At 51.6% G+C, this 13,431-nt stretch overlaps 1 long non-coding RNA gene across 1 annotated transcript; it reads left to right on the forward strand.

The window, feature by feature from the left end:
• The first annotated feature begins 1,720 nt into the window (after positions 1-1,720).
• Positions 1,721-12,163, forward strand: LOC129654712 (uncharacterized). Its single transcript, XR_008715574.1, has 3 exons — positions 1,721-6,625; positions 7,089-7,209; positions 11,832-12,163. It is a non-coding gene; the product is annotated as an uncharacterized LOC129654712 (long non-coding RNA).
• Positions 12,164-13,431: the final 1,268 nt, after the last annotated feature.

Consider the following 13,431-nt stretch of genomic DNA (forward strand, 5'->3'; position numbering starts at 1 on the left):
GGATGGCACTTCCTCAGGGAGCTGAAGTTTGGGGCTGTTCTTAACCTCTTGGTCCTCTGCCACATTGTTTAGTCAAAGCTGCTTCTGCTCCTTGGGCGGCTGGGGAGGGGCAAGGCCCAGCCTTGCTGGAGTCTTGTCATTGGTACTAACGTCATTCTACAAGAGCACAGGGGAGACAGTGATTGGGATCCCACCAAGACCAGCAGATTGAAGGAGAGCCTGGGGTTTTGGTTTTAGGGCATGGTAGGGCTGGACAAGGAGGGCCAGGGGCCAGCACTGGCACAGGTCAGCAGGGGCAGAGTGGGAAAGACGGGCTCTTTGCACACCTTGAACGGAGGGGAATAGATATGTAGGGTGTTTCACAGCCTCTGTGCTCATTCTACAAGGGATTCAAGGCCACCAAAACCGCAGTGCAAACTAGTAGCTCCTTTCAAAAACAGAAAAATGGTGAGGGGTGCCTCCTGAGAAGGGGCCAATGCTTTGGATCTGGAAAGGTGGAGGGGGCATTTGGTTGCTGAGAGAAGCGGTGCACATGAGTTTAGATGTTGCAGATGCTTCTGGTGTCGGAACAAAGTAGCAAGGAACCCAGAGCCCCTTTGCCCACCTGCCTTTTTAAACCACCAGGATACGCAGGATGCCTGTTCCTGGGTCAGACTCCAGCTTGGGCACAGGACAGACAGATTTCAGACAGGAGGTTCAGGTTGGAGGATGTGCCCCTTGCCCTGCTTTCCTCCTTCAGGGGGAACCCTGAGAGCTATCTACCTTTGGGGTGTTCATATTTGGATCATGAGGATGTGTTCAGTGGGCTTATGAGGGGGGATTAACGGAGAGAACTCCCACCTGAGCATGGTTTATTTTTATTTTTTATTTATTTTATTTTATTTTTAAACTTTACATAATTGTATTAGTTTTGCCAAATATCAAAATGAATCCGCCACAGGTATACATGTGTTCCCCATCCTGAACCCTCCTCCCTCCTCCCTCCCCATTCCATCCCTCTGGGTCGTCCCAGTGCACCAGCCCCAAGCATCCAGTATCGTGCATCGAACCTGGACTGGCAACTCGTTTCATACATGATATTTTACATGTTTCAATGCCATTCTCCCAAATCTTCCCACCCTCTCCCTCTCTCACAGAGTCCATAAGACTGTTCTATACATCAGTGTCTCTTTTGCTGTCTCGTACACAGGGTTATTGTTACCATCTTTCTAAATTCCATATATATGTGTTAGTATACTGTATTGGTGTTTTTCTTTCTGGCTTACTTCACTCTGTATAATAGGCTCCAGTTTCATCCACCTCATTAGAACCGATTCAAATGTATTCTTTTAAATGGCTGAGTAATACTCCATTGTGTATATGTACCACAGCTTTCTTATCCATTCATCTGCTGATGGACATCTAGGTTGCTTCCATGTCCTGGCTATTATAAACAGTGCTGCGATGAACATTGGGGTACACGTGTCTCTTTCCCTTCTGGTTTCCTCAGTGTGTATGCCCAGCAGTGGGATTGCTGGATCATAAGGCAGGTCTATTTCCAGTTTTTTAAGGAATCTCCACACTGTTCTCCATAGTGGCTGTACTAGTTTGCATTCCCACCAACAGTGTAAGAGGGTTCCCTTTTCTCCACACCCTCTCCAGCATTTATTGCTTGTAGACTTTTGGATTGCAGCCATTCTGACTGGTGTGAAATGGTACCTCAGTGTGGTTTTGATTTGCATTTCTCTGATAATGAGTGATGTTGAGCATCTTTTCATGTGTTTGTTAGCCATCTGTATGTCTTCTTTGGAGAAATGTCTATTTAGTTCTTTGGCCCATTTTTTGATTGGGTCATTTATTTTTCTGGAGTTGAGCTGTAGGAGTTGCTTGTATATTCTCAAGATTAGTTGTTTGTCAGTTGCTTCATTTCCTATTATCTTCTCCCATTCTGAAGGCTGTCTTTTCACCTTGCTAATAGTTTCCTTTGATGTGCAGAAGCTTTTAAGGTTAATTAGGTCCCATTTGTTTATTTTTGCTTTTATTTCCAATATTCTGGGAGGTGGGTCATAGAGGATCCTGCTGTGATGTATGTCAGAGAGTGTTTTGCCTATGTTCTCCTCTAGGAGTTTTATATTTTCTGGTCTTACGTTTAGATCTTTAATCCATTTTGAGTTTATTTTTGTGTATGGTGTTAGAAAGTGTTCTAGTTTCATTCTTTTACAAGTGGTTGACCAGATTTCCCAGCACCACTTGTTAAAGAGATTGTCTTTAATCCATTGTATATTCTTGCCTCCTTTGTCGAAGATAAGGTGTCCATATGTGCGTGGATTTATCTCTGGGCTTTCTATTTTGTTCCATTGATCTATATTTCTGTCTTTGTGCCAGTACCATACTGTCTTGATAACTGTGGCTTTGTAGTAGAGCCTGAAGTCAGGTAGGTTGATTCCTCCAGTTCCATTCTTATTTCTCAAGATCGCTTTGGCTATTCGAGGTTTTTTGTATTTCCATACAAATTGTGAAATTATTTGTTCTAGCTCTGTGAAGAATGCTGTTGGTAGCTTGATAGGGATTGCGTTGAATCTATAGATTGCTTTGGGTAGTATACTCATTTTCACTATATTGATTCTTCCAATCCATGAACATGGTGTATTTCTCCATCTGTTAGTGTCCTCTTTGATTTCTTTCACCAGTGTTTTATAGGTTTCTATATATAGGTCTTTAGTTTCTTTAGGTAGATATATTCCTAAGTATTTTATTCTTTCCGTTGCAATGGTGAATGGAATTGTTTCCTTAATTTCTCTTTCTGTTTTCTCATTATTAGTGTATAGGAATGCAAGTGATTTCTGTGTGTTGATTTTATATCCTGCAACTCTACTATAGTCATTGATTAGTTCTAGTAATTTTCTGGTGGAGTCTTTAGGGTTTTCTATGTAGAGGATCATGTCATCTGCAAACAGTGAGAGCTTTACTTCTTCTTTTCCAATTTGGATTCCTTTTATTTCTTTTTCTGCTCTGATTGCTGTGGCCAAAACTTCCAAAACTATGTTGAATAGTAATGGTGAAAGTGGGCACCCTTGTCTTGTTCCTGACTTTAGAGGAAATGCTTTCAATTTTTCACCATTGAGAATAATGTTTGCTGTGGGTTTGTCATATATAGCTTTTATTATGTTGAGGTATGTTCCTTCTATTCCTGCTTTCTGGAGAGTTTTTATCATAAATGGATGTTGAATTTTGTCAAAGGCTTTCTCTGCATCTATTGAGATAACCATATGGTTTTTATTTTTCAATTTGTTAATGTGGTGTATTACATTGATTGATTTGCGGATATTGAAGAATCCTTGCATCCCTGGGATAAAGCCCACTTGGTCATGGTGTATGATCTTTTTAATGTGTTGTTGGATTCTGATTGCTAGAATTTTGTTAAGGATTTTTGCATCTATGTTCATCAGTGATATTGGCCTGTAGTTTTCTTTTTTTGTGGGATCTTTGTCAGGTTTTGGTATTAGGGTGATGGTGGCCTCATAGAATGAGTTTGGAAGTTTACCATCCTCTGCAATTTTCTGGAAGAGTTTGAGCAGGATAGCTGTTAGCTCTTCTCTAGGTTTAGTTTTAAGTTACCTGGTGTGTTGGGGAAGACACAGATTCCCCCCTTTCTTGAGGAGAAGGGAGAAGCGGACATCATGTCCTCTTTTCTCTTCCTATGGTCAGGCTTGCCCCTGTCTGTGGAGGGGGCTGAGGGACCTTTGGTTCCTTCCTGACTCCAGGGTGGCAGGGAAAGGTGAAGTAGGTTCTTAGGTAGGGCTGCAGTTAGTGACATCTGGGAGGGAGCCAACTTGGAGGGCTCTAGGCTAAGGGCAGCTGCTCCGTGGTCACTAAAGGGGGAAGGCGGTGGTCAGGCCTCAGACCCAGGGCCTCAAGCACACCACTTTTTCCTCCCCAGTCCCCCTCACTAGAATCCCCCTCACCTGGGTATCGAGTTCAGTCTTCTCCCCGAGCTTCCCTCCACTCAAAGCCTGGCTTCTGCAGCCCCCAGCTCCATCCCAGGCTGTCAGAGGCACTGCTCAGCACTCCTGTGACTCCTGTCTGCAGGAGAGGCTGCCCGGATGGAGAGGATGAGCACCGTGGCCTGTCTGGGCTTCCCTCTGGCTTAGCATCCATCCACCCCAGCCTCTCATCCTGTTCTGTGCTCCCCAGAGACGGGGAGCTGGACCCTTCCTTGTGCACAGAGGAGCAGGAATCCGGCTCTGGCCCACTTCTGCCACCTGTCCTTTGCCTTGGGAGCCCCAGTGCTCTCTGCCCTGTTTCATGCAGCCACCAGGCCTCCTCCCACTCCTAGTACCACACACCTCTGAGAAGAACTGGCCCTCCCTCGCTGCCTCAGTCTCGTTTGTAAAACAGCATAGTCATGGATAAAAGCCCTTCCCCGCTCTTTGGACCTATGCCGCCATAGTGCAAACCGTCTTTCTAGCAGTTCTCCACATTAGCCATCCTGGCCTTTACCTATGTCTCCAGCCCAGGAGGAGACAGAGGAGGCAGATGATGAGGGCAGCCAGGCCCACGTGTATGCCCACCACAGCCCCAGGCAGCGAGCTGCTCTCATCCTGGCTGCAAGAGCACCCAGCCTTGGGATCTGTGGATACAGTGCCATCTGTCAGAGGACCAAGATGGAGGCAAAGCTCAGCGCCTCCTCCTCCTTGAAGATCGACGGCTGTAGGTCCTATGGTAAGGGCCTTCTTGGACCCCAGGCCTGCTACTGGATCCCACTCCCCAGGGGTGTCCAGGGGCATGTTGTGCCGAGAGACAACATGGGAACTGCGCTTGCCATCCCCATTGCCACTGAAGGCCTGGAGCTTGATCTCAAAGCAGGTGGCTGGCTCTGCAAGGGGCAGAAGATAGGGAGCAGACTGTCCGGACTAGGACGTTCAGTGCCTGGGCAAGACCTCACTGAGTAGGGGCACAAGACGGTTCCGGGCCTCACCCAGACCTGTGTGGAGAAAGGAACTGACAGTGCCAGCCAGAAGCAGGGCCCTTCAAAACGGGCAGCGGGCAGCTTGTGGTGAAAGAGTCTGAAGCCTTGGATAGACCCCAGCTGGAGTGGCAGCTCCCACGAGGCCTGCACAGAGGTGACATTGAGCGCTTTGGAGGGGAAGCCGAGGGCAGTAGGGGCTGCAGAGGAAACGAGATGAGCTGGTTGGCAGCTCTGTTTGCCCGAGGCCAGGGGCTCTACAGGGCTGGAGAAGCTGTCGCTCATGCTGCCCATGGTGGAAGCGTGGATGGAGGCCAAGTCCTGGCTGGCACGCTCTGCTGAGTAGGCCCCTCACATGGATGGAATAGACCGTGGCGGGCTCCAGGTTGGAGAAGATGTGCTCAAGAGGTACCTTTGCCCACAGCCTCTTGGAGCTCTGGACCAGCTGGCTTTGAGAAACAGAGAAGCTTGGCAACCAGCATCCCTCTGCCTTACTATAAACATCCCCCACCACCACAAAGTGGGCACAGAGCCCCAGCTAGGTCTCCAAGGAGAGAAGGGAAGGGGCTGCAGGAACCAGGATGAGAAAGGCTGAGGATAAGAAGGGGGCTGAAGAGCAAAAGGAAGTACCAGAGGTCCAGGCAGGTCTGGGCATCACTAAGAGTAAGAGAAACTTGACCAGGGACTCCTGTCCATCCACCTACATCCACCTCCCACCGGCTGGACGTGCAACACAAAGCTGATGATGGACACTCAAATGGCAGAGGTGTAGAGAGCCATCGCCTGCAGGCCCATGGGAACGGGATAGCTCTGGATACCATCACAGCCAGGCAGGCACTGGCCTGGTTGGAGCCTGCACTGTTCTCTGCCATGTATTGGTAGATGGCCTCATCCTCTGCGGTATCCGCACCAGGGAAAAGCAAAAGCAGCTACTGGGGCTCCTTCCCTCCGACTCCCCTGCCCTGGTGGAGTGGCAAGACCCATGGACCAGCCCAGAAGCAAGACACACCACACCACCCGTGTGCAGGTGTCGCTTGTGTGGAGCAGGCTGGGCAGAGCCTCCTGTGGGTGGAGTTAGCTGCAAGGGTTGTAGACAGTAAATGTAGGGAGAGAGTGTTGTATATAGCTGGGGGTGGAGGGGTGGATGCCTGGGGCAGGTGAGGGGACCTTGGCAGTCAGGCAGGGTGGAGGGGATGGAACAGAGGGACCTCGGGTACTTGTTGTAGGTCAGCTGAATGTTATCCCCAGGACTCAACCCCTTCCCATTCTTCAGCAAGACCAGCCAGGGCTCAGGGACACGCTGGGCTACACAGATGAAGACGGTGCTGCTGCCTGGAGGCTTGGACAAGGACTGTGGCCACTGGACAAACTCGGAGGGAGCCAGGCAGGTGACGGCAGGTGGGAGGTGCCGTGAGGCCTGGCCTCCCACCCTCCTGCTGCTCCTCCCCTCATCCAGGTTCCCGTGGCGGGTGGGGTGGCCCAGGACCCTCCCTAGCTGGCCTCACCCTGCACAAGCAGGATGCCCTGTGCTATCGTTGGATCTGAGTTCTGGGCCCACTGACCTCGCAGACGTAGACGCTCGAGTGCTGGACCAACACTTCAGAGATCACGAGGTTCCCAGGGCCCGGGACTTGGATGCCCTCTACACTGACGGAGCAGCCACCTGAGGGGAGACAACTGGTCAGAGCTGGGAAGGTGCAAAGTGCTGGGGACTCCGGGAGGTGGGATGGGGCAGGACGGCTACACACCCGGGCGGCTCCAGGAGACCAGTGGCCGTGGGTGGCCTGTGGCAATGCATTCCAGCACTGCAGCCTCGGGTTCTGAGCCCCAGACAGGATCTCTGGCTCCTGCAGCAGCTGTGGGGATCCCACTGAGAGGGGAAAACAGAAAATTGAGGGATCAGGAAACAGAACTCTCCCCTTGAATCCAGGACACACTTCCGCTCCCAGAGGCCCCTTCTAATCCTCAAGTGACCAGACCCCAGAGGTGTTGCCATTTTACTCCTGGTTTACATATAAAGAAAATTACTTGCCCAAGATCCTATGGCAGTAAATAGAAGTGTGTGTGTGTGTGTACATGCCTGTGCAGTAAGTCACTTCAGCCATGTCCAACTCTTTGCAACCCTGTTGACCATACCTGCCAGGCTCCTCTGTCCATGGGATTCTCCAGGCAAGAGTACTGGAGTGGGTTGCTGTGCCCTCCTCCAGGGGACCTTCCTGACCCAGGGATTGAACCCATGTCTTCCTGAGGCTCCTGCATTGCAGGTGAGTTCTTTACTAGGGAATCCCACAAATAGAGGTATACTTCATTTTATTGCACTTCACAGATACTGTGGTGGTTTTGTTGCTTTTTAAACAAATCAAAAACTTGTGGCAATGCTGCCTTATCAGATGATGGTTAGCAATTTTAGCAATCAACTTTTTTATATGAGGTATATACATTGTTTTATACATAATGCTATTTAATAGGATACAGTATAAACATGATTTTTATATGAACTGGGAAACCAAACAATTCACGGGACTCACTTTATTGCGATAGTCACTGCAGTCTGATACCAAACCTGCAGTACCTCCGAGGTCGGCCTGCATCAGAGCTAAGCAAGCCCCAAGTTAAACTGGAGGGGTGGAGAGAGGAAAGGGTGTAAGCAGGCCCCTCACCACCACAGAGTGCCCCTGGAGGGCCTGCAGCTGTGTCAGAACATGAACTGACCAGGTAGACCAGGTAGGGACCTCATCCCCTTCCCTAAGTCAACCACAAAACTGGCAGGAGACACTTCCCTTAGAAAGAGAGCCAGGCCCCCCTGCCAAGTAAGCATGCCTCAGCTGCTCAAAAGGGATGCAAAAGTTTCTGAAATACACTGTTTTTTGGGTCTAACAGCATCTTCGTTTTCCGGCACCCTCTCCCATCTTATTAAGTGAATCAGCGAGTCATCACTGGGGGGCTGCCTTGTGTTAGGTGCTATTCTCACACTGGGAGTACAGCTGTGAACAGCGAGGGACCAGGCCTCTGTCGTCCTTCATCCTGTCACCCCCATTCTTGTTTTGCTGCTTTTTATTTTACGAGATTTTGTAACACATATTTATAAATGTCCTTTATTAAAAATTTAGGAATTCCCTGGCAATCCATTGGTTAGAATTCTGTGCTACCGCTGCAGGGGGGCCTGAATTTGATCCCTGGTTGGGGGGTTTAACTTCTATGCAGAGTACATCATGAGAAACGCTGGGCTGGAAGAAGCACAAGCTGGAATTGAGATTGCCCGGAGAGATATCAGTAACCTCAGATATGCAGATGACACCACCCTTATGGCAGAAAGTGAAGAGAAACTCAAAAGCCTCTTGATGAAAGTGGAAGAGAAGAGTGAAAAAGTTGGCTCAAAGCTCAACATTGAGAAAACGAAGATCATGGCATCTGGTCCCATCACTTCATGGGAAATAGATGGGGAAACAGTGTCAGACTTTATTTTTGGAGGCTTCAAAATCACTGCAGATGGTGACTGCAGCCATGAGATTAAAAGACGCTTACTCCTTGGAAGGAAAGTTATGACCAACCTAGATAGCATATTGAAAAGCAGACACATTACTTTGCCAACAAAGGTCCGTCTAGTCAAGGCTATGGTTTTTCCAGTAGTCATGTATGGATGTGAGAATTGGACTGTAAAGAAAGCTGAGCGCCGAAGAATTGATGCTTTTGAACTGTGGTGTTGGAGAAGACTCTTGAGAGTCTCTTGGACTGCAAGGAGATCCAACCAGTCCATTCTGAAGGAGATCAGTCCTGGGTGTTCATTGGAAGGAATGATGTTAAAGCTGAAACTCCAGTACTTTGGCCACTTCACGTGAAGAGTTGACTCATTGGAAAAGACTCTGATGCTGGGAGGGATTGGGGGCAGGAGGAGAAGGGGACGACAGAGGATGAGATGGCTGGATGGCATCACTGATTCGATGGACATGAGTTTGAGTGAACTCCAGGAGTTAGTGATGGACAGGGAGGCCTGACATACTGCAATTCATGGGGTCGCAAAGAGTCAGACACGACTGAGCGACTGAACTGAACTGACTGAATTGGGGAACTAGGAACACACAAGCCACAGCATGACAAAAACAAAAAACTTCTCATACAAAGTTATGTCTCTCAAAGTTTCTGGGCTTCCCTGGTGGTGCTAGTGGTAAAAAATCTGCGTGACACAAAAAACGTGGGTTGAATCCCTGGGTCAGGAAGATCCCCTAGAGTAGGAAATGGTAACCAACTCCAGTATTCTTGCCTGGAAAATTCCATGGACAGAGGAGCCTGACAGGCTATACAGCCCATGGGGTTGCAAAGAGTCAGACCTGACGAAGCTCCCATACACACACACACACACACACACACACACCGGTGACTCAGCTGGCAGAGAATTCACCTCCCAATGCAGGGGACTTGGGTTTGACCCCTGGTCTGGGAAGATCCCACATGCTGCAGAGGAACTAAGGCCATGCTCCAGGACTACTGAGCCTGTGCTCTAGAGCCCAGGAGCTGCAACTCCTGAGCCCACATGCCAAGACTATTGAAACCTGAATACTCTAGAGCCTATGCTCCACAGCAAGAGAACCCACCACAAAGAGAAGCCCGTGCACTGCACTAGAGATTCGCCCCCGCTCACCACCACCAGAGAAGAGCCCGTGCAGCAACGAAAACCCAGCATAGCCAAATGTAATTTTAAAAAAAGCTCCTGAAGGACTGGTATAAAGTCTTACTCATCTTTAAATCTGGCTCAAGGTCTAGCATGGTATTTCACCCATTCTCCATTCAGCCCACCACCATACACTGAGGGTCTACTGTGGACCAGGCACTCCTCAGTTTGCCTCCCAAAGCTCTAGCTCCAGCTGTGGACTGTCTTGAAACGTCCTGGCCGTGGCCGAGGAGGCCATGTTCCACCTGGGCAGACCGTCGCGTGGGGCAGAGCTGGTCCACGTGACATCCATCCCTGGCTGAACGCCTCCGCGTGCCAGGCTTTATACTGTGAGCCCCCCATGCGCCGGCCCCTTTAATCCTCACTACAAGCCTGTGAGCCGGTGCTTTCACTTCTCCAAGTTCACAGATGAGAAAACTGAGCGTCAGAGCGAGCAAGTGAGTTGAGCCCCAGAGGGCCTGGCAGAAGTGGAACGCAATCCTGGGCCTTGGGAGCACTGCTCACAGCATTCCCTCGGGCGCTGTGAGCTCCTTGAAAGTCCGGGAAATCCTGTGTCCCTGGTGCCCTGCCCAGGGAAACGCCTGCCCCCGGAAGCGCTCTAGGGGTGGATGGCTGGGGCCTCGGTATGCCCCTCCTGTCTCCTGTCCCTGGGGAAATGTCTACACTGATCCCAGCTGCTTCTGTGAAATGTAGGCTGTCATGTAACTCAGTCACTGGCTGATCTGTGCCCAACAAGCACCTGCTTGTCATCTGCCTAAGCTCTCTGGCCATTCAGTCTCCTGCCTCTGCGGCCAGCGGGATGGAGGACCCGTGCCTGCCCAGTCACTTGGCCAGGAGCACTGATCATCATGGAAGCCTGGCATCCTGCCCTGCCCTCATGCCCGGGATGGTCGACGGGAAGAGGAAGTGGAAAGCCACAGGAACCTCACCCCAGCTTCCCTCTGCTCTCAGGGAGGAGCCCCTGATCCCCACTCTTTGCTTTCAGTTTCTAAGTCAGCTCCAGATAAGAGCCACCACAGATGTCCCCTTCCTCTTTCGGTCTTCAGTTTAAAAATTAAGCATCTTTCGGGTGAAGTTTGCCTTGATGCTTGCCCAACATTCGCTTGTTATCTGTACTGCAGGGCCCCCTAGTGGATAATCAGGCATGCTTCCCCCCTCACACTCCGGTGGCATCTTGGCTTCAGGCTGTGGCATGAGTCTTACCTGTTTCCCGCTGGGTACCATCTCTTCATAGGTTCTGCTGCAACCCTCATTTTGGGCACAAAACTCTCCCACCCCACGTGGCCTGTATTCCGGGTCATTTTTGGAGTTTCATCTCAGGTAAAGGGCTATTTTCACCCAAAGGAAGAAACATGCAAAAGTGTGTGTGCGTGTGCGTGCACACACACACATGCACATACATGTGAGCACACCATGCACAAACACAAATATCCCCAAGTACCCACTCCCAGCTGAGTCACAGGAGCCCCTAAACCCATCAAAAGGGCTCCCACTACTCTCTGGGTCAAGTCCAAACTCCTTTTCACTATGGGCCTCACCTACCTTTCCTACATCAATTTTTTACCTTGAATTCTCCCCATTCTCTGGTCCAGCAGCGCGGAACTGCCTGCATGAGCTGCACTATTCTAACCCTTGTGCTTCTACGTGAAGCAATGCCACCCTCTCCCTCTTCCTGACCTTGGCCTGCCTCTCCGCTCACCCTTCCACACTCAGCTTGGTATAGCTTTGCCCATAGCCCAAGGCTGGGTTAGAGGCTTCTGCCCTGGGTTCCCACAGCACTTCCCTCTCTACTCAGTTGCCAGCTCTGGGAAGCTGGTGATGGACTGAGCCCCTTCCACCTGCTTACGTCTGTATTCCCACACCCAGCACGGTCCTTATATGTAGCCAGCGCTCAAAGCATCTGTACCACATGCAACTACATCAGCCACTCCCACTGCCTGTGGCGCCAGCTCCCACATCCTCGGCCAGTGCCCGCTCCGACCCCCGGTCCTCGCTTACCTCTCAGCATCGCCCGAGCTTCCTGGCTCTGGCGAGTACTGGCCACACTGTGAGCCACGCAGCAGTGTGTGCCCAGGTCAGCCTGGCTCACGCTAGTGATGCGGAGGATGCCACCAGGGCTCCGTGGCTGGGCAGTGGCCCACAGCCCGTCACCCCCCCACTCCTTACTACGCTCACCTGTGGTCAGCGGTACTCAACGTCACGCCGTTGTGTTCCCAGGAACTGGAAGGCTCAGGCACTCCCCAGGTCATGCGCTGGAAGCAGGTGATCCACCCGGCTCCTCCTTGACAGACTGGATGTTGATGGAAGCAGGACAGGCCTAGGGCACAGGGAGCACCTGAGCACCCAGAGAGCTACCCCCACCTCCGCCACCAGCAACTGTCCCAGAGCCCCAGCTTCCCCTCTGTGCCCACGGCTGCTGCTCCCCACTGACTGCCTTCTGGCACCCCTGCAGTCTCGCGTCTGTGGTCTCTGGAGGCCATGAGCACCTTACCTTCATGACATTTAAAATTATGTTTTACATTTGCATTGGTATCAACACAAATATAATCCAGAACTATCAAACAACAACTCACTATTTTATATTCGTTGTTCATTTTTTCTTCTGGTTTTAAAGAAATTATAGTTAAAACATGTTTGTGATCCCCTGAAAGGGCCCTCGGCCTAGGCACGGTGCATACTGTGTCTAATGGCCAAGTCGACACTGCCTAACCCACCCTGGGCAATTCTGTGCCCTGTCGTTGCCATCTGTGGGTACCCCCATGCACTGTCGTCCCCCCTAACCCTCACAGGAGCAGCCCAGTCACTTACTTGCCAGTTGCATCTGGGCCCACCAGCACCAGGCAGTTCTGGGCCACACAGTGGGACTCGTGGGCACGGGAGGGGAGGCTCCAGTGAGAGGGCGGGGCGGCCAGATGCAGGGAGCCGTTGGGCATCAGAGTGGTGCTGCTGGCATTGGTCAGGCCAGTCCATCCCGCCGCCAGGAAATGGACATAGGCGGCTCACCCTCCACCTGGCAGGGCAGCACCAGCGGGCGCTCCCACACCAAGGCCAGCTCAGAGCCTGCAATGGGACCTGTGGGGACAGCCAACAAGGCCTGGGCACACCAGCCTCCTGTAGCCCACCGCCTCCCCTCAGTTTTGAGCCCCTCTCGGCCTGGGTGAGGGGTGGGGAGGCAGGACTTGACTTTGGGGGCACCTCGGGGAAGCACACGAGGAGGGCCTGGCAGTCCAGTCCAAGAAGCAGGGCCGCCACTGTCCGGCTGGGCCGCTGCAATCGATGGCAACAGGGAGGGGGCAGGGTGGGCACAGTGGCGGGGTCAGGGGCCCAGGCGTGGGCATTGTGCTCCTCGGGGGCCAATGGCGTCATCCCCTCCTCCCCCACTGGCCCATCTGCCCATCTGCCCGTCTGCCTGCAGGGTCAGCTTCGCAGGGCTCCTGGCTCTCTCTTCCCACTGCCGAGATCCCAGCCCCTGAGTGGGGGAGGAGTGCACTCACATATTCACTCACACTCACATATTCACTCACACGTGGACTGAAAGCTGAGCCTCACAGACCTGGACACAGCTTCCATCCCAGAACCGTCCCCTCACAGCGGACTCTCACATGGGGACATCCCTAAGACTCAGTCACAAATGCACAAGCACGGGACGGCAGACACCAACGTTACAGGCCTAGAAATGCAAGCTCGGAGCTGCGAACCCACGTGCACAGACCACCCTACACAAACACCCGTGGGTGCAATGACTCAGCCTTCCAGGCTAGGGGTCAGCCAGCCTCGGACATCTGTGGGGAAACCTCCTGGTCCCTGCCTCTCCAAG

The sequence above is a fragment of the Bubalus kerabau genome, chromosome 6 (genome assembly GCF_029407905.1).
Source record: "Bubalus kerabau isolate K-KA32 ecotype Philippines breed swamp buffalo chromosome 6, PCC_UOA_SB_1v2, whole genome shotgun sequence".
Lineage (NCBI taxonomy): Eukaryota > Metazoa > Chordata > Mammalia > Artiodactyla > Bovidae > Bubalus > Bubalus kerabau.